The sequence below is a fragment of the Leuciscus leuciscus genome, assembly GCF_965113295.1.
Source record: "Leuciscus leuciscus genome assembly, chromosome: 4".
Lineage (NCBI taxonomy): Eukaryota > Metazoa > Chordata > Actinopteri > Cypriniformes > Leuciscidae > Leuciscus > Leuciscus leuciscus.
Window position 1 is genome coordinate 4,864,510 of NC_138728.1, and position 24,091 is coordinate 4,888,600.

At 39.4% G+C, this 24,091-nt stretch overlaps 1 long non-coding RNA gene across 1 annotated transcript; it reads right to left on the reverse strand.

Annotated features, from left to right (window-relative positions):
* Nucleotides 1-271: 271 nt before the first annotated feature.
* On the reverse strand, nt 272-24,082 carry LOC309497997. The gene is made up of 4 exons (XR_014205791.1): nt 23,997-24,082; nt 14,123-14,335; nt 9,415-9,495; nt 272-1,685 (listed from the first exon to the last, which is right to left on the reverse strand). It is a non-coding gene; the product is annotated as an uncharacterized lncRNA (long non-coding RNA).
* Between the last annotated feature and the right edge of the window lie 9 nt (nt 24,083-24,091).

Sequence of the window (24,091 nt, forward strand, 5' to 3'; positions counted from 1 at the left end):
GCTTTAATTAAATCAAAGCAGAAATGTAATTTCTCCTGAGTGATCTTTACACAGAAAGTCGACTTTAGAAAAACACAACATAAGTCTTAACGCATCTCCTTTCGTCCCCTCTGTCGCTGCTGAAGTTTATTTTGCGACCAAACACATCACCCAGCGTATGTGAATCCTGCAAACTGATGAAGTAATGAACTTTGTGAAGTGTTCATTCACCTGAGAGGCATCGATTTAATGAGTTGGCTCTTAACTTTGGGGTCTGTGAGAACTGTATATTATATTTTCATGGCACAATACCAGCCGAATTGAATACAAATGATATTAAATGGCAAATTGTGTTAATCTTAAGAATATAACCGAGATGCTACAGAGTTTAGCTTAATACTTTGACACTAGTGCAGTAGGGTTGCAAACAATTTGGGACCTCAAAAATGGGTCATGGACCAAAAAAATTATTGAGAAGTTGTAGAAATGGTGTGCGATTTCACAGTAAAATTACCATAAAGTTGAGGAACGCACTTCATCGTAATGACATGAGGCCACAAGCTTTTTGAATGTTGCTGAGAATGGCACACATACAGCGAATTGTGCAATGTGCACATATCTGTAGTATGAGTATCCTAAAATAGACATGCCATACAAAACACTCACCGGAGACATCACAAATATTTAAAATCTATTACTTTCAATGCCTGTGCTTAAAGTCGTGCTATTGATTTCATTTGCTGGCATCCAACAGAAAGGGCTGTACTTTTCCCTGCCGGCTGTTTGGGAATATGGCAATGTTTGGCTATAATCATAGAGTGGACTATTGATCTTGCTATTTTAATATGTTGTGTGAGCAGCTCTGTTTGACTGCCTTTTTTCATTAGCCGACGGCTCTCTGCCTTCAAGCCGGGGAATTAAAACTGCCTCTTTCTCTGTTTGGACTGCCGGATGAAGCCGGCTAAGAAAGGTCAATACAAAATTAATATGGGCATTAATATTCTTAATGCAAACCTGACGCGTGCAAAGTCTTAGTTTTGACTGAGGTCCGCACAAAGTTAGATATGATCCTCCCGAGGCGGCCTCAGGCGCAGAACACCTGCGGTCACACATTAATTGCGACTGTCTTGTGCACATCATAAACTCGCAGCTGATGGTGATCAGAGCGCTTCGGCGATGACTGTGAATCTCCTTCATTTTAATTGATTGTAAAACAGCGGGAGAAAAAGTGCTTCAGCAGCGAAAACATTCAGAGGTTGCCTCTGTGTTAAGAGATTTAATTACATTTATAATATGAGGAGGGATTTGACTATGCAAATGCCTTTAAACTGAAGAGTGTTGTATGTAAACACGCCAGTTGATCGGCGCCCAGGAGGGGAGCAAAGGGATGATCTGTCTGAATAAGAGACCCTACATAGTTGCAGAAGAAAAAACGAAGACGATCCATAGTTCTTAAATTAGGCTAATTATAATTAGTGTAGACCAACTAATTGCTAAAGCTACTCTCTACTCTAAACTCTTACTGTCTTAATGTGGACATCTGGAAAGAGAGAAATTTGGACCACATAAAAAGCAAAACTTGAAAGAAAAAAAAAGTACACACTCACAGGGGATTACACTCCAGCTTGCCGTCATCCCACAGTGCATCACTTCCCCAGGTAAATGGCGCACACGTACACAGCTGTGGTTTGTTCTTCTTTGGACCACTGTTGGTATACACACACACATTATCAGACGTGGTCACTGGAGACACTTTGGGGCTGTTTACACCTGGCCACTTCATGTGTTTTCTCAGATCGGATAGCTATCTGATTTATCAAAACGATTCCATTTACACCTGGTTACATAAATGTGTTTTTGCGAAACGGATTTAAATCCGATCTTCAATTCCCGCGCTATATGCAGATTTAATGGAGTGTACGTCACCGAAAGCAAAAGATATGAACTGCATTTTATTGATCATCAGCTAAAATTTCAAAGACCACAATAAAAGAGAGCGGCAACAGCCCTGGTAAGATCATTTCGTTTCTTAAGAATTTACTTTTAATGATGATGATTGTGTGTTAAGCGTCTACGACTTACTTTCACTTTGATTTGCGATAGTTTGCACGTTGGCTTAATGAATAGATGCTCAGCTTCTCATCTGAGGTGATGCGTGTTCCAGTAGCGTCGTCATATCTGGCTATAACATTACATATAGCCTATAACACGCTCTCACACGTTTATTTTTTTAGCATTTTTGGGAGGAGTACAATTTACATATGTGGTTTCAACAACCAGATGCATTTACACTTGTCCAGTTTCGTCAGGAATGCGGCCCAGACCACCTCCTGAAGTGGTTTGAGCGATCGGATTCAAATCCGTCTCGAATGCGTTTCGGAGGGCATTTACACCTGGTCTTTTCACGATCGGATAGCTATCCGATCTGAGAAAACGCATGAAGTGGCCAGGTGTAAACAGCCCCTTTAAGACTTTTACTCAGCTGACCACTTGTGTTCAGATCACCAGAGACAAATATTATTACCAGGATAAACAGCCTTGATTATTGGTAAATAACCAGAAAGTACCCTTATTAAGATTCTAGGCCAAAGACTGTTGTCTTACCTAACAACGAGTACAGTAGTAGTGTGTTTTCAGAGTAAACTGAGGGCTTGGCTGTAGAATTCCCATCTGTGTAGATGTAAATGTACCTGCTGTTATTTATGAGGGCTCTTGTTTAGGCATGCACACCACAGATGCTGGTAATTAATCCAGCGCGCAATTAGATATTGTTTCAATTCACAGCTGAGTGTAATTAACTTCTGGAGTCCTTCCTCTCGGAGCGAGCTGGCACTGGGTTGAATTAGATAGTATAAGCATGATTTCTAATCTCTAACCTAAGGCAAGAAGTGCAGGACTAATTTCATGTTTTCTTTCAGAAATGATCAACTTCCTTTGAAAGTGTTTCTGAGGCTGATTAGTTCACAGACCGTTTAATTGGCATGTTGTTCAGATCATATGAGGACAGGGGTCACATTTGCAAACGATCTAGAAACGAGAAGTTAGTATTACAATAACTTTGGATACCGAATACAGGTAGTGATGGGGCGTACTTATTTCACCAGACTTGTGAGGGCCAAATTTCTCAAATATAATAAAATGACTTCATGAGGTTAAGCGTTAATTTTCTTCTATATTAAAATGTTTTTAATACCAGCATTAACACTAAACTACAAATGGTTACAGTAACTTCTGGATAACTAATAGTAAGCCATTTTTAGCTGGATTTCACCATAAAACGTGAATATATACAGAATCTGGGGTGCTTTTCACCATAAAATGTGAATTTATACAGAATCTGGGGTGCTTTTAAACACTGCTCAGAAAATTACTACATGTATATACTGTATATGCCAACATATATTTCAATACATAATAAAATATCAATAAATCAATCAATGGCCAATTGAATTATTAAATGTGCATGCTATTTATTGACATTATTGAAAGACATTTTGGAAGAACTATTTATTAATATAGACAAAAGGCTTAAGGCTGAGATTAAGGTATGTTTGTTCTGAATGGTAAAAGATAAAGAAAGGTCCTCCTTTTTCGGTAGAAAGAAAATTGGTTTCTCCCAAGTCTTTACCCTGTAACTTTCAGCTTTTGAGTAACTCTACAGCTGCCTTCCATAAGACCTCTCTTTGATCCGTGTTAATGGGGACCATTAAGGTCTTTTCAGTGTGTAGACGCATGGAGCAGCTCCATTTATGTTGCTTATGAGCAAATCTCGGGTTTTGGGCGAACTGGGAAGCAGACCACCTATGACTCTGGCTCTGCTGGGCCGTATTGCCATATCCTTCACCGGAGTGATGCTTCATGGGTTCGCCTTGACCTCCCCACCATTTCCAGCCATCAATCTGAGCCCGATTCTGCCTTCTGCCTTTGTAGATGGGCACATCTTTTTATTCTAAATCCGCTCTCATTACGGTTCCTCTCAGCCAGTAAGTAAGAAGACCTCAGCTGAAAGTTGGGAAGGTAATTGAGCGGATCTTTCCCTCCGCTTCAGTACTGAAGCGAAGGCCTAACCCAGCTCCTATTTGCCTAGATTCAGGATGTAGTGGCTACGGCTGAGCTGTCGGCCGGACTTCATCTGAGCGTTCATGTCTGGGCAGTGGCTTCGTCGCCTCATTATCAGCTGGTAGAACTGTCAGAAGTGGGGGAAAAACATGGTTGTAATGTAATCTGGTCACTGGACTTTTTCCTCTTCTTAATGACGACCTTCCTCGATCTCTCTGCCCTTCTACTCTTCCTAGTCACGTCTGATGGACATGGCGAGGAGAACAGGCCGATTGCATAATATGATATTGATCTTCACCCGGGGGCAAATGCTATTATCCCTGATAACCACGTAGATGAGACAAACAATCTAAAATTAAGAAAAAAAATAGAAGGAAAGAATGCATTAATTTGCCGTGCAAACCTCCGAACATCTGTTAACTAGTTAGGCTTGGTTAATAAGCAAAATAATTAGGGTTCTATCTTGTTTGATTCCCTCAGCTTCTTCTTCTGTATTCATATCTGGAGAGCAACGAGCGCTGCGACCCTCAGGCAGAGGAAGCAATAATATGAGCCCAGGAGAGCCATTCACAGGCAGGGAGAGAGGAGGCATCCAGAGGAGGCTCCCTGGCTCTCCACCTGGGCGTCTGGGAGGCTAAACGGCGCAGATATCGCTTATTAAACCATCTGCCTCATGCTAATTAGATTATTGCAGATAAAGAGAAGGAGTTTTCTTTGTAAATTTTAATGAGATAATGTGTCAACCAATTGCACAGGGAAGATGGATGTAATTCGGGGACTCCGACTGCAGAATTTCAGGTGAAGGTGTGCAGAGGAACAGATGCGGGTTTGAGGGTGATTAATCGCGTGCATCCATAAAAAAAACAGCTAAGGGGAATGAAAATAAAAACAGAACCGCACAGAACCTCCGAGATAACAAAAAAAATTAACTTTATCCGAGAGCTGCAGCGATGTCTTGGATCACAAGTATTTTTTGGTTTCTTCAACTACTGACACTTTAGATTTTACTAGGGCTGGGTAAAAAAATATCGATTTCTCGATTTTAATCGATTCTCATTTTTACGAACCAATATCGATTCTTAAATCCCAAGAATCGATTAGTCATCCTGTTTTCAGTTGATGAATGAATGGAACATTGTAGCACTCATCCCATCCAATAAATCGCAATAATCTTTGTGCTTTGTTACTATTGATATGAAACAAAGTCTCAGATTTCAAATTAAGTCCATTTTCTTACGAAATTCAAAAACATAAATACTGTTTTAGCGCTGTGGCGTGAGTTCGTTCTGGCGCAGCTCAGCTCAAGAGCAGCAGCAGCACAGAGTGCACATGATCTTCTCTTCCGCCTTAATAATACCAGTTGCAGCACGAAATAAACATGAATGAGCATCTGAAAGTGTTTTAAAAGACAGAGTACAACTTATCAAAATCCGTATCATGTCACATGGAATCGCTCAATCAGTGTTTCAACCGTGGAAAGATGTCATTAAAACGGCTTGTAAACAATGTCATGAAACGTCACATTTACCTCAGAAAAACCATATCCAGTGACCATAAACTCGTCCGTCAACTAGAAAAATTAACTCTAGAGAGGAGCATTTTGCTAAATAAATACACCATATTACAAATTCATTATAATTTTTTAATGTTCTTCAATATTTAATCCATGTTTGAATAAATCTAGCAAGTTTTTATGACAGCCACCATTTAAATGTTGACATTTCATTTAACTTTATTATTATAAAAATAAATAAAAGTGTAATTTAAGTCTTTATACAAATCAGTTCACCTTCAATATTATAGTAGGCTAATGAAGCCTAGTTGGCTACAACTGACTCCCATAGTTTACAGCATTAGTTAAGAGATTTGATAAGAGATTTGAAATTTGCCTTGTATTGTACCTGATATCCAAAATAACCAATATTGAATCGAATCGGAATCGAATCGAATTGCAAGCTTGTGAATCGAAATCGAATCGAATTGTGAAATTTGTGTCAATACCCAGCCATAACTACTACTAGAACTAACATTTTTATTTTTGCTATCTGAACATCAAACTGATAATATATACAGTGAAATAAACCATTGCAACTTTTACTGTATGAAAATGATATATTTTAAGTAAATTACAGCTGACACTCAACTGTCATTTCCACCATGATGTGGTGGTAGACATTAAATTAGTTTGTATCTCTGTTGATGACTGAAAAAAGAACATAAAAAGTATTACGAGTTTATTTTCTAAAAATACATAGGACTAAAATAGCTTCAAGTTAAAGAATTAACATTATTATTCATACTAAATATAAACTTAAATCTGGTACCAAACAAGGTCAGTATTGATTTACTATTGTACGCCAGTAACAGGACTGACAAAGAACACCTGGTCTAACAAGCACCTGGTTTCCCCTTTTTGCCATACGTAGATAAATTTCAGCTTTGAAGGAGAGAAAACTGAGAGCTTTGCTAACTAATGAAGCAGAGGCTATCGATTAGGGCCGTCACAAGAGGAAGGCATAAAAGTACACATTCAATAAGGGACTTCATATCCCCGTCCAGCTAGTGTAAAGGTTAAGTGCTAAGGAATATTACCAGGATCAATACGTGACTGCAACTTCACATAGCGCACCATGTCTTCTCACAGGATAACTTGACTTATACAGAAGGAAAGGAAGTCCCATTTCCATGGAAAAGGTAGGAAGCTTGCATCACAGTGCGCAAACCCCAGTTCATTGCTTACTGGTGGTTAGCGCCGTTCTGTAATAAAGCCTTCGCTGTCATCAACAACTCAGCAGTGTAAACTGGAGCTTATTAAAATTTAATAACCGTCACTTTGTCTCTGTTCACAATAAATAACAAACTCAATTTCCTCCCCGTTACGGCAAGAGAGGCTCCTTAAGCAAGACAAATGAATGGTTTGCAGCACAGACTAACAACATTAACTGGCTAATTAAACAACAATAGAGGATGCTGGGGCTTCTTGCGATAATTATGCAATGTAGTTTAATGAAAAGGTTAACTGTGCATGAGGAATACGATGTCTTTGTCTCAGTGCCAGACCATTTGGGGAGCAGAAAAAGAAACACATTTGCTGGATTTTCCTCACTAAACAAGGCAAATTAAATGTGTTGCACGGCTTCTGCTTGGTGTTTTCCACAGACACCAGTCATTAGTATCCCAGACAGCTCAAATATAAATGAGGTGCAAGTACATACTCCGATGGCTCCATGATGAACCATTCTTGAGGGCCATGGCCTTATGTTTAGCACATTGCTATGTGGTGCACATGTGGGAGATGCGGGTTCGAATCAATTTCACATCTGATCCCAGCTCTATCCTCTTCATCCCATCAACTCCTGTCAGATTTACAATCACAGGCCACTTTATTAGGTACACCTTGCTAGTACTAGGTTGGACCCCCTTTTGTCTTCAGAACTACCTTAATTCTTCATGGCACAGATTCAACAAGGTGCTGGAAATATTCCTCAGAGATTTTGGTCCATATTGACATGATAGCTTCACACAGTTGCTGCAGATTTGTCGACTGCACATCCATGATGCGAATCTCCCGATCCACCACATCCCAAAGCTTCTCTATTGACTTGAGATCTGTGGGGGGCCATTTGAGTTTAATGAACTCATTCTCATGTTTAAAGAAACTAGTTTGAGATGATATGGGCTTTGTGACATGGCACGCTATCCTGCTGGAAGTAGCCATCAGAAGAAGGTACACTGTGGTCATAAAGGGAGGGACATGGTCAGCAACAATATAAACTATGTTCAATTGCTACTAAGGTGCCCAAAGTGTGCTAAGAAAATTCCCCCCGCACCACCAGCAGCCTGGACGGATCCATGCTTTCATGTTGTTTACGGCCCAAATTCTGACCCTACCATTTAAATGTCGCAGCAGAAATCGAGACTCATCAGACCGGGAAACTTTTTTCCAATCTGCTTCCCAATTCAGAGGCTGCATTCGAAGGCCGACTGCGTCCCCGTGGCACGACGATGGCTGTCCCAATTCCAAGGCTACTTCAAATGCGGCCTCCAAATGAGTCCTTCGTTTCCCGTGCAATGAAGGATACAACAGATGGATCCTTCGCGGCCTTGCCTATCCCAGAATTCACTGCACGGCAGTACCGACAGGATTATTTTTGAGAATTTCTTTTGAATTACACTTTTAAAAACGCAAGTATTGGGTTTCAACTTACTCAAATATCTAATGATACAAATGTAAAAATGTAAAATAAGTTTAAAGCAGTTCAAATGTTGACATATCTTGCTAAGATGCAATTGTATGGGGAAATGGACCATGGTGAATATATTTAGACAGTTTGTGAACCCTGTTTTGTTTTCAGACAGTTTAATAAAACTTTCAAACAAGTCCAGTACAAACGTTACTGCCACTCATCAACGGTAGTTGTCACAGTATAGGTGACAAAACAATCCTACAAAGGCTATACCGTCCTGATTAACAAAGCTTGTTCCGTCCTTTGTGGCCTTTTAGGTCAGCGTCCTTCGAAGGATGCAGACTCTGAATTGGGACGCAGCTACAGTGTGGTCCGAAGTGTTGTGCGTTCAGCTCTTCTGCAGACCTCGGTTGTGTAGATGAAATCCTCACACAAGCTGGCTCGCTGTGCTCCATATACCTGTATGGCTTGAGAAGCTGGTGACGGCAGTATTATCCAATTGTGAGCTCCAGTGTGACTTCTAGGGGTTGGTCAGGTGACTTACTGAGAGCTCTCCTCCACTGGCCTGCTCTCACTGAAACGTTCTGAAAATGTAATTACAGCCTCTGCTGAGAGGTATGGATAGCCATTTCAGTCAGCCACATTTCCATAAGCTAAGCCTTTAAATATTCCATTAATTGATAATGTAAATGCCCTTGAGACGCAGACTATAAGCTGGTAAATCACTACTGGGGCCTCCTTTCCGTTGCAACACTACCGTCTCAGAAACAAAAGCTCTTCTAAAATCTTCCAACGGAGGCCTAACGACCCTCCCGTTTCTACATCTATACAACAAGCTGCTTTTTGCATCTATATCCCAACAGATGGCCTATAGGTTGATGATATTTATTAGTGTGAAGGGTTTAGTTGTGGTGTTGACCCTCCCCGCAGTGCATGTAGAGGTGAAACCTTGAAAAGTGACTTTTTCCTTCATTCTGATGATGAACATTTATGATTCTACAGTTAGCTAAACTCAAGTAATAGTACCTTGGGTGAAAAGGCCAAACTGGCCCTGTTGCTACTCTTCAGACGAGATTGATTAAGGTCACTCTAGTTTTGTGTACTGACCCTTCAGAATGGCTTTTTGGGAAAGCATATCTGAGATATAGTGGAAAGTGACAGGAGTGAATGCGATCAGGAGAAATCTAACCTGTATCACCCATATGAGCATCACAACTCACTCTGCATGTAGCCTCCAAGGCTCTTCCTAATGTTTTCAGCCTTCAATGTTCTGAAAAAATGAGAGAGAGAAAATACAATTAATTAAAAATATATATAAATATGCATACCATAATGCTTAGAGATGTGTATGTGTGTGTGTGTGTGTGTGTGTGCGTGCGTGTGTGTGCGCGTGTGCATTCCAACCACAGAGTGTTTATTAATTGAAATAAAAACCCAGAGAAGTCAAAAACAACCCAGGGATCAATAATGTATGGCTGCGCATTGTGCACACGATGCTGCTGTTAATTATTCAGTAAACGAACTGACATACAAGTCCATTAGTGTTTTTTAAACGCAAAATTACTGTGCAGAAGAGCAGCTAGCTTTCATTTTTTCATGGCTTACGAGCTTAAAGAATTTATGATAGAAAAATATTTATCTCGTTTTGAAAGCGTAGGATGCAAATCTCCAATGATGAACCATAATGGATGATGTCTTTTCAAAAATAAATGCGCTGTACAGAGCATTCCCACAGCAGGCATTTGAGAGGCTTTTGTAATGAATTTGTGATGAAGTGTTGGTTGACAAATAGAGAAACATGAATATTGTAAGCATTTACAGCGTTTTACTTACAAGTTGACACATTTAATATGCTCACTAAAAGCTAACAGGTTTAAATGACTTTTCCTTCAGCTGAGTGCAGAAATGTATTTTGTATGCAGGAGTGAATCTGCATTCTTGTTAAGAGATGCATGTGTATTCTTGTATAACATCAAAGCATCTGTTCATAACATTTATATATAAAAAATGCAGAATACCTTGTTCAGCAAATGGTCACACACTAACAGAAGCATGCACATACATGACAAATCTGCCACAGATAATAACTGAAGCATTTTGGAAGAAAAAATTAAATTATTGGGACTGTAAACTAATAAGAAAAACAATTACATGTGCTGATTAATTATATTAATCAAAGTTAATTGCATATTACTATTTGTATTATTGTATATATATATACACATATACATACATGTATATGTGTGTGTGTGTGTGTATATATATATATATATATATATATATATATATATATATATATGTATATATATATATATATATATATATATATATATATATATATATATATATATATATATATATATATATAAAAATGTCATTTGGTTATTTTGTGTCCTTTCAGAGTCTCCAAGGGTCCTTGGTTTTTGAGAATCGCCCTTCAATCTGATTGTTGTATACTGGATATAGCAAATGACAACAAAATGAATGTGTTCAACGAGATAAATGGCATATGCTTAATTTCACAATAAGTGTGCGATTAATCTTGATTATTCACACAACAAAAGTGTGATTAATCCAATTAAAAAACGTAAGCGATCGACAGTACTAATATATATACACATGAATTATATATTAATATATATACATTTTTTATTGCATTGTTATTTGTGTTTTATAATATCCTTTTATAATGCCAATCAAAGGATCTAAAGCCCAAATGATATCCATCATATCTGTTTGTTACTAGTAACCACACCAAGGCCTTTGATCACTGGTTAGCTGTGTATACATTAAAGATTTATTTTTCCTACACCCCTGGAGGTATGCTTAAAGTATTTTCACACCCTTTCTTTCCATCGCCTCATCTATCCCTACAAACATGTCACCTCGTTACGAAAACTGACAGGAGTCAAAAAAAAAGCAGAGACGGTAAACAGCTACACGACTGCGGGACCGAGCATTGCTTTCAGAAGATCACAGAGCAGAAATTGCACCTGACATTTCAAAAGACAAAAAAGTTACGTGCACACACGCTCCGCTGACAGAGTTTCTCCCCCGTTGCCCTCTCTGGGGTGTTTCTTTATTAATGAGCAGCACACATAAAACGCAACAGTATGACTGAGGGTGTCACTCATCAAAAAAACTCCATTCACAGCCGTCTCCTCGCATGGAGAGGAACGATTCTTTTTTATAAGGACCAGAGACAATCGCTGATTGCCCGGTCTTTCAGATGACCAGACCTTCAAGCCTCATTTTTCAGACACGGTATGAATATTGTATGCAAAGTGAAGCTAGTTTTTGGCAGCACAGGAAGGAGCCGCAGATATAGAGAGGAAGGCATTTCCTCAAAGACGGCTTTACTCTGTGAATATGTGTGTGCGCGTTTGTGTGTGTGTGTGTGTGTGTGTGTGTGTGTGTGCACAAGCAGGAAAAAGTGAAACCAAGAAAATGCTTGAGTGAGTGACACTTTTTTTTACCCAAGAAAGAACTGTTATTTTATTCTTCTAACGCAACACACCAACCTCTGGATATTGTTTTTTTACCTTAAAGATGCACAGAAATAAATACACTAATTTATTTTCCTAGCAAGAAAACAAAGCCAGAACATTCCCAAAATAGGATCACACTCTCCATTTAATTGTGTGTATAATCAAAGAAGTGTAGCACAACAGAAGTTTTGGTGTGCACAGCAGAGTAACTCATAGCTGTGGGGCTAATAGGGTGGGGGTGGGGGTGGGGAGTCTGGCAGGGACAGGTTTGATGTGGAGCTGTCACTGATGGAGAAGGTAGCTGAGCATGTCCAAAACACCAAACACAGACCTCTGCTCCTCCTCTGCTCCAAAAAACAGAATACAGGAACACAGTTGTTTGAATAATAAATACTTGTGGCACTCGAGTGGCAGGGTGCCTGCAGAGACGCGCGCCCAGAAAACGATGTTGATGTGTAGGGAAAGCCTGGCCCGACATATGTTGCCATGAATAAGGTATACAGGACACATCAATGCAGCTTCCGAATTTCCAGGTGAAACAGGAGTATCTCTCTGGCGTAAATTGACACATCCTGAGAGGGAATAAACTTTTGAAAAAATAAAATAAAATAAAAAAATCGCCACAATTCATTTCCCGAGATGCTGACCAAGTCTGTGGAACTTTTCTACCGGGTTTCTTGGGTGATGGTATCTTATTACCGAAAAATCTCTAGCTGGTCATTAGCTCGACTCCTAGCGGATATGGCCGAGGTGACCTGGTAGACCATCTTGGCAAAGGATGCACTGATATTAAAATTCTAGCAGATCATGATAGACTGATTATTGGCTGAAGATATTAATGGCTGGTATCAAAATGATATACTGTATTTTCTCCCAAAAAATTACAAATAAAACACTAAAAACTAGTGCTGTCAAATCGGTTAAACGTGATTAATCGCATCTAACATAAAAGTTTGTGTTTACATAATATTTGTGTACATATATTATTAAATGTACATATATCATGTATATGTCTGTGTATATGTACATATACACACATGTATACAGTATATATGCATGTATACAGTATATATACACAGACATATATCCAATATATATACATTTTATATGTAATGACATATTATACAAACACAAACTTTTATGTTAGATGTGATTAATCACGATTAATCGATTAGACAGCACTACTAAAAACTAGTCTAGCTTTCTAATAAACCAGGCAATGAATATTGCTGGCTCTGATTAAATAAAATCTTTTAATCTCTTCAATCTTGGTCAGTCTGGTTAGAGTTAGCAGACTGCTATAACTGGATAATGCTGATTAGTTAATAATATGACAACCAAATGACTCCACTTACTTTCTAAACACACGTTCCTGGTCTTACTGTGTCCAATTTATTCATTTTGAAACTGGCTTCAAATGAATTTTGACTTTCCTTTCTGGGATGAGAAAAATAATGTTAACTAAGGCTACTAAGTAATGCAGCAGATCTACAATCTTACAAATAGTTAATGCAGGAGAGCAAATACATTTTTGCATCATTATTGAGAACTTAAGTGAACTTTACCTTCAGCCTCCACATCCCAGACAAAAAGTCTCTTAAAAAGTGGCAGCCGGTGGCGTTTCAAAATGCGACATTATGAACTCATATTCAGCTCTGGCTCCATTCTGGTGAGGAACGCTTTTCACATTGAATATTCTGTTTCGTTCTGAAATATGACACATTAAGTTAGTAAAATGGGTTGCAAATGTAATTTCCGACTTTAACTGTGTTCCAAGACACAGTTTGACCACATTAAGTTAGTATAACTTAGTTTTTCCAACAGGGAGTGCACTCTAAAAAAAAAAAAAAGAAAAAAATATTGAAAGAGCTTGGGAAAAAAAATCACTGAGCAGGTGACTAATAAAAATCAAACTGTACGCATGCAGAATATTTCATCCATTTTGGGACAGCTGTGTCTTTTGATGGCCCTGGGAATGGAGCCATTTTAGTAGTTGATGTGTCCATCCGTCGCCGATATCTAATACGCGGTTACGCCGCGCGCCGAACATGACAGAAAATCATTAGCCACCATTGGCTGCTAACTGTCACATGAATGATTGAAGAAGCAGTGAAGCGTTCAGTTTTGCGTGGCAGTTAAACGTCTGCCCGAACGAGCGAGAGCCCAGCGAGACCCATGATGAAGCATCTTGGAGCGAGGCCACAGTCACCCTCCTACATAAAGACAGAGAGAACGAGAGCGGGAGGGGAAAGAGCACCTGTGTTACAACCAGCTGAGATCTGACACCGGGGTCAATCCAGCCATATGGAGTCTGCTCTATACCAAAGAACTGTAAATGCCATGGCTTTGCACAGCTAGCCGGACACAAAGAGGGAGTCAACACTTCGAGGGCACAGAGGGGAACGGTACCTTCATAAAATCTCGGTAATCCTAGTCCCAAGATGCTTTGAGAGGATTTGCCTAGCAGACCAGTGGACGGGTGCGCTGCCTGCAAACTGGAGGAGAGAGTCGCTCTGACACAGTTCCCCCATGTCTGAGCCTCTATACTGTAATGAAAGGCTGTTTCCCATACTGGGCCGTGTAGAGATTCTCCAGAGTTCCCCTGAGCCCTATCAGCTCCTCCTGAGAGAGAGAGAGAAACACACACACACACACACACACACAGTGAGATGGAGAACTCCTCAAGGGATTGACCAGTCTGTCTATGCTCACTGACTACAGTCGCTGTTATTCCGGCTCCCTCTCGTCTCAGCGATCCCTGTTCATTAAGGTCATTACTGTAAAATGTTTTTCCTTCATTTCAAAGTGGGAAACACATGAATTAAAATGGTAGAAAATTGTCAAATTACAAATTGAGCCAGCACCTCAATTATTTGCTTCATTTGATAATAACGTGTGGTTAATTATTCAAAGAGGTTAATTAAAACGAAGTTGATGAAACTGGAATAATGCAAGGGCTGCTCAAATTTTCGCGTTTGTGTCCAACTTGCATGTATGAGCTAAATATTTTTGACAATTAAATCCTAATTAATATAAACAGCAAGAAATATTAAATCAACACTCATCTGTTCACTCAATCATGGGTCTCGGTGCTAAATGGGTTTACCATAAAATGTACAGGAATATTTGTTTACGCTTATTAATTTTACTCTACATCTGACTATATCAAGACCTTGTTCTTTCAATAGAATTCTTATATTTTAAAAACAATAACAACGACCATGCTCACCAACTATCCTCTACTAAAAAAATATGCAAAGACAGGCAGTGTATTGCAGTGATTTTGCCACGGTTAACGGGTGTAGTTATGCACACTGAAGCAGAGCCAAAAACCCTTTTAAACTGGTAAAATCACTATAATAAGTAACAATGACAAAAGACCACGAGTTTAATAAATAATTACATTATTATTCACATTATTATTATACAATCTAATTATAATTATAACATGTAATTATTAAACATGGGATCTTTTGGTGTCTTATTATTACAATTAGATTGTATAATAATAATAATTCCATCCCAAAAAAATGCTGTGATATACTGGTTCATAGTATGAACTAATGGGCAGTGAATAGTTTGGTTATATCGGTTATTTGACAATTGATTTTAAAAACGGGTCATCCAATAAAAAATAATAAATCCAGAATTATGCATTTAATAAATTTGTCATTTTATCATCCAAGCATACTTCTGTACTGGAAGTACTAATGGTGTACTGCAGTACTATTAAAGTAAATGCAATTTGATTGGTGTGTGAAAATACTGGTTTAGTTGGTGAGTGCCAAACAGGGAGGTAAAAGCACTGGCTCAGTCCCACTGGAGCGTCTTGACGTGAGCCCTACAGGGCATTATTATGGGACCCGGAGCGATCCCAGTCTAACCGCCCCGCCAGTCAGCTTGTTTTATTTACTCCGAGCGCTGTGTCCGTCTCACTGATGCGTCTGCAAGGACTGGGGAAATAAAGCTGTTCGTCTTTTTATGGCTGCCGGTACTGTTTACGGCTGATGTGTCCTAACCGCCAGACGACACTATTTATCTGCCTCCAGACGTCCGGCTCACTCGATACCATTCCCTCGTGCAATATTTCACCTCGAAAGTCCATTCCTCAACTGAAGTGTGTATGCTCGTGTGTGTGTGTGGGGGGGGGGTTTGCCAGCTGAAAGATATTCAGGTAATCACTGTTGATACAAAGGTTAACAGCTTAAAATGTGGTTAGTAAAAATGTTAATCTTTCTAGCAGTGCTTGTTAAGGCAAATATTAACCTTAAGTATAAAACTTTGACATGTAATTAATAAAGTGCTACAAAGATTAACAATATCTTATGATTCACAATGTATTATTTTTGACTGGCAGGAAAAAAAATCTCTAATGCTCGCATCGAAAAAGAATCTGAGCCATATTTAGGGAGGAGAATGTCATAAAAACATTAAGGTCGGGTCTTTTGACATGGGCCACCTAACAACCACCTAGCAACACCTTTATAAACATCCAGAACACCCTAGTAACACCGTCCCAATCTCCCAGACAGGTTTGGCACGGGTACATTTTCTTCTAAAAAAATATAAGAATAATAATATTGTTTAAAATGATATAGTAAAATAATACTATAAAATAATTTAAAAAAATAACAAAATAATAATACTATAAATAGCCAAGATATTTTATTAATAATTACCGGTTATTAAAAATAACAAAATACATAAAATAACAACTTTTCCATTAAGGTTTTTTTTGTTTTTCCTGATCTCTCACTATATGAAAATAAACTTGTTTCCAACAAAAGCATCATGAAAGAGTCTGCTGTTTTTCCATTTCCCCTGCCGTCTCCAGTCAGTAGGAACTGACCGGGTTTTTTGACTTAAAAATATTTTCATCATGGGCTGGCAGCACCCTTTCATGCTTTCTCCTGCGGAGTTCATATAGACATGCTTGGTTTAAACCACCTTATTAAAGAAAATAAAAAAAAATAAAAAAAAGAATTGCAGGAGGAGGGTGTGCGTGCGGGAAAGAGAGAAAATGAGGAGAAAAAAAGAAAAAGAAAAAAAAGATGCTGGGGCCTGTAGTAAATCCTGACACTTCCACGCACACTTGAATTTCGTTTCAAACACTTGTCTTTCCGTACCATAATAGATGTCAGCTCCTCTGATGTCGCACTAGCAGGAGGCAGAATAAGGTCTCACTCTTGTGCGTTTTGAAGCTATCAGTCGACGCGACTCTGTGTTGTGCCACATCAAAAAGGGGAGACACCGCGTCACCTGCCGCGCTCTGAACGAACTATCTTCAAATCAGTTGTCCAAGACATTTCCCCCTATTAGTGCTCCACTCCCACACAGGCTTAAGACGCAGACGGGCCCCTGTTGGATGTGCTAAGCGGGCCTCTGTGTTACAGCTGATAGATCATACAGCCTCGCTGCTTTTATCACGCCGTGTGATGACATGTCCGACAAAGCTCTGCATGGAGAGGCGAGAAAAGAGGCTGGGGATGTAACGAAAGGATGGAGACACAACTAATAAACAGGGAGAGTGTTTGAAAATGCCATGTTTACTGCAGAGCTGCTGCTGATAGGGCCGAGAAGAACAAGAACAAGGCAGAATGCGTTTTCATAACAGCTAATAAACAGGCAAGCTTCAGATATATTTGTGATTTCAATATATTTGTGTTGTTGTTATATATATGTTTTGGGAATCGAAGATAAAAGAGTAAAATTAGTTAAAGTATCAATATAACCATGGAGAACATTTATAATAATAATATATTAAAAAAAAAGAGTTCCAGTCTCAAAGCAGCTCAACCAATTTAAACCTAATTGCTGTTTTACATGTATTTAGATACAATTAATTTGGGGTTTCATAGTTCAGAAAGACTAAATATGTCAGAGCCATGGCATATAGGTAACATGAAAGCGTTTGATATGTTGTAGCTCTGGGAGTCTCATGGGTGATGCGGGTTCAAGAAGCCTGTGATGTTTTCTGAACTCTTCCCAAAAATGTAATGTCTCTTCCTCACAGTATCTCTCTAAAATAGTTTCAAAATGGCCTCAAAAGCCCACTAAGATAAAAAAAAAATAAAGCTAAATGAATAAATTATTAAATTGACTAAAAACTGCACATAAAATAAATACCATTTTACTATAATACATAAAAAATATATAATAAAGAAAAATATATATACATAAAAAACAACAACAAAAATACATTATTTATAATAATGATATTAAAAATAATAATAAACCTAAGTACCGGTATGTGTTATTCTGCAATGGAAGTGGTGTGAGGTGTCTATGTCCATATACTATAGTTATGTATACAGGTGCAAGACTCAAGGGTGTCTGTTTGCCTGTGTGTGTGTGTGTGTGTGTGTGTGTTTGTGTGTTTCCTGAAAGCACGTGGGTACTGGAGCTGTGTGTTTTGGGGGTGAGTGTAATCTGAGTAGATCATGTTTTCCAGACCTCAGATGAAGAAAAACAGCTCTGGCAGTCTGCCGTTTCATCTCCTGCACTGGGGTCCAAAACAAAGAGAAGATGATTGATTGGATGATGAATAATTTAGGGGCAGAGAGCTGTGGGACGAGCAGCACAAGCGTGAGGCTGCCCCGTTCCAGGTCTCTCCTTAAAGATCGCATTACAAGAAAAAGTTGCCCCTGATTATGCTAATGTCTGTCACTGTTCATTTGCTAAACGGATATATGGAAAGCGAAGGAAGCCAAAACAGAGGGGCAATCTGGGAGGAATGGAAACGGAGCCCAACTTGAACTTCCAGTGAGAGGATTCAATGTACCTGCTCATACTCAAACAGAATCCGTTCCTACAGATCTTTAGGCTGAGGTGGCCTCCTCATTACATTATCTCTGTAATGTTTGAAGATATTTAATGAACATGCGATACAGCACACTGAATGAGCATAGATGTAAATTAGCACTTTCTTAAAATACAGCAGCTCTCAGTTTGAGACTGGCTCGACACCATCCCCCATTGCAGTTACACCACTGACCACAGGGGGCGCTGATGTGATGCATTTGCAGCCACACAAAATCAAGAGGATACACACACAGGGCTTTTTTTCAACTCTCATGAAATTTCATTTGCATTGTAAATGTACAGTAATTTACTGTCATAAATGTGTAATAGGCCCCTGAATCCACTGACATTGTGCTGGCTAATCAACTCATTTAAAAATGAATAGAGATCTATTAAGAAAGAACTCAGCATTTCGCATGGTTAAAAACTTGACTTTTCGGTGAAAAGCAAGGAACTTTGTTGGGGAGCGTTCTCATTTCGTACAATTTTCTCTAACAGCCTACACTTGGTTTAAATGTATTTAAATTTATCTTACACTTGAAATACAAAATAGCATTTTCAATGTTATTTGAAATTTTAGAAAGACTTTGGAATGGGATTGTGCACTACAAAATATCATAAAAATGTATGTTCAGTTATTTATGTTTATGTTTATATTTTTCTTTTAATATCAATTTAGGTGTATATGTTTCCAATCTGCACATATTTTGTTTATAGAACTAACTTCAATACTAAAAAAAAAAAGTCAAGTCTACAATAAAAAAAAAAAGGAAAATGATATAAGTTCACAACACATTGATGAAAAACCACTATGCTAATATCCCAAGAGGCAATCCACTGTAAAAACATGTAATCAAATTGAATTTCAATTTTGTGACCAAGTGGTGTGTAATGGAAAGATTGCTGGATGCAAATCACCTGCGCTGCTAGTCAGAAATCAAGTGCCGTGTGCATGCGCGAGTGTGTGTGAGAGCGAGAGTATAATTCACCCCCCGGTAAGAGTAAATTCAGAACGGTGAGGGTGAATCAGTGGCGAGGAGAATGATTGAGTCCCTCTTCCTCAGATCCCACCATCAATGTACAAATGAACAGCTTGGAGGTGAGATACCCGGTGAGGAAGAGGCTCTATCACACCAGTCGTCATTATTCGTCTCCTCTGGTCCCTGAGAATACTGACGGCGAGGGTCCGGGAGGGGGTGGGTCGAGATGGTGTCCTGTTCGAGGCTTATAATGGCCTCCAGGACAGAGAGAGATGGAGTACTGACAGACTGAGGCAGTGTGACAGGCCGCTGCTGCACTCTTTTAATTCTCTCACTGTCTCCATCGCTCCTGTGCGGGTACGGCGGACGGCGTTGGGAGGGCAGCGGTGTGTGATATGAAGAGGACGAGCATCCACACACTCGGGAAAAAAAGGAAAAGGGCTGTGTGTTTTATGGTTGTGGGCGGTAAGAGTTGTTAGGTCATAGTAATTAAGAAAAACCTGTCTTTAAGGATAGGATACCTCTGCACACCTTCAAAAGTCCTTTTAAACTACATTCTCTGTGCATTTTGTGCTTAAAGGGTTAGTTCACCCAAACATTTAAATTCTGTCATTAATTACTCACCCTCATGTTCTCCAAACCCGTAAGACCTTCGCTCATCTTCGGAACACAAATTAAATCTGATAGCTGACCCCCATATAGACATCAACGCAACGAAAAATCTCAAGGCCCAGAAAGGTAGTAAAGACGTCGTTATAATAGTCCATGTGACTCCAGTGGTTCAACCTTAAAGGGTTAGTTCACCCAAAAATGAAAATTCTGTCAGTAATTACTCACCCTCATGTTGTTCCAACCCCGTAAGACCTTCGTTCATCTTCGGAACACAAATTAAGATATTTTTGATTCAATCTGAGAGCTGGATCACTCCTCCATAGGCTTCTAAAACATTATAACTTGCTGGCCCAGAAAATTTATTAAAGACATCGTTAATATAGTCCAAATGACTACAGTGGCTCAATCTTAAGTTTATAAAGCGACGAGAATATTTTTTGTGCGCAAAAACAAAACAAAAATAACGACTTTATTCCACTATTCATTTCCTTCTCTCTGGGCCTCGAGTCTTTTCACATAGTGTAACTGCGCAGCGCTTCTGTGTTGTACGTCACACGTAGGCTCACTATTGGCCGACGCTGGTCATGTGTGTGATGCGCAGAAGCGCTGCGCAGTTCTACTACGTGAATTCACTCGAGGCCCAGAGAGAAGGAAATTAATAGTGGAATAAAGTCGTTATTTTTGGGGGTTTTTGCGCACAAAAAGTATTCTCGTCGCTTTATAAACTTAAGATTGAGCCACTGTAGTCACTTGGACTATATTAACGATGTCTTGAATACATTTTCTGGGCCAGCAAGTTATAATGTCTTAGAAGCCTATGGAGAAGTGAGACAGCTCTCAGATTTAATCAAAAATATCTTAATTTGTGTTCCGAAGATGAACGAAGGTCTTACGGGGTTGGAACAACATGAGGGTGAGTAATTACTGACAGAATTTTCATTTTTGGGTGAACTAACCCTTTAATGTTATGATGCGACGAGAATACTTTTAGCGCGCAAAAAAACAAACAAAAATAACGACTTTATTAGTGGTGCAACGGATCATCATTGATCCGTGATCCGTTCGGATCAATATCTTCGGTTCGGCACTCACGTGATCCGCGGATTGATTTATGAAAAAAAAGTTGTGGGCATGTTCAGTCCACACACAGCGTGGTCATGGTGAGCGTTATGAACCGCAGAGAGCGTGACGCCTCATTCGCGCCGCAAAACCTCCAGACGTGCGTAAACGCGTCTTTACATTGACTTCACATTGAAATCACTCGCGCCAGACGCTCTATTCGCGTTTGGTGTGAACGCAGCATGGGTGACGGCGACGGAGAGAGAGAGAGAAAGAGTGCCTGCGAGTGCGAGCGAGCAAGGTAATATGTTGTCAAATATGTTTAAACTTAAATGAACTACATATACAAGTAGTTATGTCTCTTTGTATTAATTTGTCCTGTTATTGACATAGGCCTAATGCACGTCATTGACAAAATGCGCAACCAGATGTTCGAATAATTCGAATATGTGTTTTTCAGAGGGAATATTCAAACGTCATTTTTGAGCAATTTTGACAGCCCTAAATGACAGTTGAAACACATAAAGCATGGGTCCATGTTTAAAGGAAGGAGATGCCTTTTTATGTTGCACTTTAAGTTGTTTTTCATTAATTATGTTAAAAAGAAGATATTATGCCTTGTGCACTTTAAGTTGATTTTATATATTTTAATTTAATAATTTAAAAGTGTTAATAATTTATTTATTTTTATTTTTTTTGCTGATCCGAAAAATGATCCGATCCGTGACTCTGATCCGAGAAACGATCCGAACCGTGAGTTTTTTTATCCGTTGCACCCCTAGACTTTATTGAAGAATTTCTCCTCTTCTGTGTTAGTTTCCTATGCTGTTGGCGTAATAAACACACTGCAACGCTTCAGGTTCAACGTCAGAACTAGTGTTGTCAAAGTACCGGTACTTCGGTACCAAGTCGGTACTGAAAATGTGACGATACCAGCATTTCTGTAGTACCGGGTAAATTCGGTACCCACTAATGGCGCTTTTCCATTACCAGTACCAGCTCAACTCGACTCGACCTGACTCGGCTCGCTTTTCGCTCCGTTTTCCATTGCAGATAGTACCTCCACAATAGTACCTGGTCGTCATAGCGACGCCGCAGGAAACTGCCGTGACTTAATCTTTTACGCGAGACGCGCGAGATACACCCGCTACCCACACACACAGGACAATGGAGGAAATCGAGTGTATGCTGTTTTTGGATGTTTTTGTTTTTGCTGTTTTTTATTCAGGATACTCCGTCTGGCGCGTGCAATGATGACGCAGTGAATAGTGACGATTCTCTCTGACCAATCAGCAGTCTGCCTTGTTTTCACGTCACATTTTAGTATCGCCTCGGCTCGCCTCAGCTCGCTTGGAACCTCGCCGGAGGTGGTACGAAAAAAAGTACCTGGAAGCGGGTACAGGTACAACTTTTACACAGTGGAAAACCAAACAGAGCCGAGTCGAGTCGAGTCGAGCTGGTACTGTGTAGTGGAAAAGCGCCATAATAGGAGCTGCTTTAAGTCGCTTCCGTGTTTTTATCTAAGCGCGGGGCTCCAGACTAACTTTTTTACTTGGAGCACTGTCTGTAGCCGATATATACCACGATATAGTGTCTGTGTATATTAAACTGCAAAAAGACTATTTAAATATTAACCATGCATGTTCTGCTTGTCTCTGTGTGAATGAATGGCGCAGACGTGCGGTTTCATTTACCTCACACACACACACACACACTGAAGCACGAGTGACGCTCGCGCTGTTTTCAGTCTCTGCTGCCTCACGATTTGATGACATGATGAAATTCATCTCCAGAGCCACTCTGAGAGTCACTTCATGAGCATTTTACCGTTTAATTTGAGAAAAAACTATCGTCATATCATACACACACACAGAAACTCAAAGATCTCCACGGCAACCCGTCAAAATAAAAGTTCGGTTTAACTTGAAGAAATAATTAGGCTGCTGTACAGTAGATTTAGCCATGGGATGATTTTTATAAGCAATATTTACGTTTAAACAGCATGTAGCCTTTAATGCTTATACGTATTATTTACTTATGATTACCGTAATGAATAAAATAATTGAACTAATTTAATATTTTTTTCAAATAGTTAAATAAAATAGAAAAATAGTTCCAACAGATTTTGCAGTGGTACCGAAATTGGTACCGAGAACCGTAAAATTTTAAATGGTATCGGTACCGACTACTGTAATTTTGGTACCGTGACATACCTAGTCAGAATGCAGGTTTGGTATTGGCCAGCTCATGTGTCAGCATCACACGCATGTGTCGTGGTGCTCACGTGAACAGGCGTTCTGACGTAGAACCCAGAAGCGCTGCATTGGGTTTACTACGCCAACAGCATAGGAGACTGACACAGAAGAGAAGAAATTCTTCAATAAAGTTGTTATTTTTGTTTGTTTTTTTATGCACAAAAATAATTCTCGTCGCTGAGTAATTAATGACAGAATTTTCATTTTGGGGGTAAACTAACCCTTTAATCACAAAGTTTACTTCGGCCCTCTGCATTTCACTGCGGTCCACACACTGTTCGCATGGCATACTTTACCATCAGGAGGGTCAGCCCAATTTTTATGTCTGTGTGGACGGTGTGCATGCAACGACACATTTGAGAGCTTGAAAACAAAGGTCAACAAGATAGTTTGCACGCGCTGAAAGAATCTTTCTACGCTCACGGCCAAGGAGTGTACTTTAAAAGGCGGAGGGGAACGCAGAGAGCTTTAACGTGAGCTTGTATTCATTATTGAAATGTACAGGTTCTGATGATCTTTAAAATTTATAGTTTAAAATAGTTCACCTATAAATGAAAATTGTAAGCATTTACTCACCCTCATGTTGCTCCAAACCTTTATGTCTTTCTTTCTTCAGTGGAACACAAAACAGAATGTTCCATGTTTAGAAGTTTATGTTTTCGCCAACAAAT